The sequence below is a fragment of the Penaeus chinensis genome, chromosome 6 (assembly GCF_019202785.1).
Source record: "Penaeus chinensis breed Huanghai No. 1 chromosome 6, ASM1920278v2, whole genome shotgun sequence".
Classification (NCBI taxonomy): domain Eukaryota; kingdom Metazoa; phylum Arthropoda; class Malacostraca; order Decapoda; family Penaeidae; genus Penaeus; species Penaeus chinensis.
Window position 1 is genome coordinate 31,913,240 of NC_061824.1, and position 2,500 is coordinate 31,915,739.

Genomic DNA, 2,500 nt, shown 5'->3' on the forward strand with positions numbered 1-2,500 from the left:
CACCAAGTGCTGCTTTGGGATATTGTGGAAGAGAGTGCACCCTTCAGATGGTAATGCAGCATGTCACACGCCAAAGTCCAACAGAAATCAGGTGTCTCCTACACACAGTCATAAAATAATACTTAACTTGCGAAAGCGAGGTAAGTCCAAAGCGAGCACAAATAACACCGAGAATGAAACCATTGCACACCATAGAAATCACTACCAAACTATCTTCCCCTCACAAAACCATGGATATTTATACCCGAAAGAGACCCCCTGCCCCCCCAGGACATGCCCTAAGCATGGCGCGAAAAGAAAAATGTACGCAAAGTATCGGGAGACCAACCCGATAGTTCGGTAGTCCAAACAATCCAAAGGACCCGAACAACCATGAAAAGAGAGAGGAATAGAAAAAAAAAGAAAAAAAAAAGAATATATATATATATATATATATCGACCATTACTCTCTTCAGGGGGTTATATTGACACTTTGGAAGCGTCGCCGAAGAGATAGAACAGTTGAAAAAAATAAACGAAGGAAAGGATACCTAGGAAAACTGGTAATGCACACTTCAAGCGAAAACTGTGCATTTCGGGCCGTTACTATTTACGGTCTCGGACGGCATTTTTCTCGGAGACTTCAACGCCATCCAAGTAACGAGACTTGGTTGAAAATACGTTCTTTGTTTATAAAAATAACCATGTTCATATTAGTTCTTAACACTGTCTCTGGCGGCTCGTATGGTATTGGCCACGGCTTATGAAGTCGCACTCGAGTCAAGTGGGCGAGGCGCGAATGGCGGGTGAAGCACCAGCCTCGTGCGGGTGCACAGCGAATGCGCCCGCATCGTTGGTGTAAGCGGAGCCAGGGACGTCTCATCCAAGTCAATGGCAGCAGCGCAGAGTTCCCCACGTCCTTTGTTCCGTGGTAGAGGAGGCAGGCATGTGGCATGGTAAAGACCCGGCCTCAACCACTTGGCGAGATCGGCCTTAGAGTCGGCGAGTGCACAGCCGTACACTACAATTATTATTATTACTGTTTTTATCATTACCATTATGATCATTCTTGTTCTCAATATAAATATTATTAACAGTATAATCATAATTATATTTATATTATCAAATGTATTATTGTTAATGTTATCATTATTATCAACATTATTATTTTCTTATATTATTATCATTGTTCTTCTTTTATCATTATTATTACTAATATCATCATTGTCGATTACGTCATTATATTCTTATTATTATTTCTTTTATAATTACAACTACTTTTATCATTATTATTTTTTCTAGTTTAATTATCATCATCATTACTATCACCAAAACAGTCTTTACCACTACTATAATAATTATTATTACTGTTAACATCGTCATCGTTACCTTCGATATCGAAATCTTTATTATTTTTACAGATATTTTGCATGAAAGCAATAGCCAATTACTTGACATGAGCAATTAAATTATGACCAGTGTTTTATCAATTTTCCGGTTCACAAAAAAACCTGATCTATTTTTAAATAATCATTATCAGATATCATTAAAATCAAAGATTGTTTGTAAAATCGCTCAGGAAATGCAGTTGCCAATTCTGACAATTTATGATTAATCATCAAAAGAATATTTATTGAAGACTCGTTACATACAAAAACAGAGAACACACATATGTACAGTTTATATATATATATATATATATATATATATATATATATATGTGTGTGTGTGTTTGTGTGTATGTGTATGTATGTATGTATATGTATGTATGTATACATACATGAATTTTTAATACCAACGAACAGAGTCAGATTCTGTAAACAATTCAACTTTACAGATCTGTGTCAAGGAATGAAGAACCTGACAAAATAAATCAGACCAAAAACTGACACACTAAACTATGGAAGTAACGAAATCCTACGTGAAGGCAAAAAGATCAAAGATAGCTGGAAATCTTACATCTGGAAATCTATACAAGAAACATGAAAAGCTCCTTGTAAATCCATGTTCCAACTATTTGAGCAGCGAAAGCAAAGAACCACCACCGAAGTCAGAAAGCAATTCGAGAGCTAAAAGAAAAACAGGAAAAATCAAGCTTTGATGACATTCCTGCCGAATTAGTACAAAAGTTTGATGAAAATGTTATTTTATATACTATGTATATAATATAACAAGGGAATTGGAAGCAGAATGAATGATCCGTGTCCTAGGTTACATCAATCTTTATTCCTATACTTATGAGAGGAGACACATTAGAATGCTGTAATAACAGAACAATTGCTCTAATAAAAGATGATGCTCTACTTACTTCAAGAACTCCAAGATTTAGTCAATTCAGTATGTGTGTGTGTGTGTGTGTGTGTGTGTGTGTGTGTGTGTGTGTGTGTGTGTGTGTGTGTGTGTGTGTGTGTGTGTGTGTGTGTGTGTGTGTGAATACATATACCTGCCTGCATATGTATATTATATATATTATATATATACATATATAATATACACATATATGTGTGTTTGTGTATGTGAG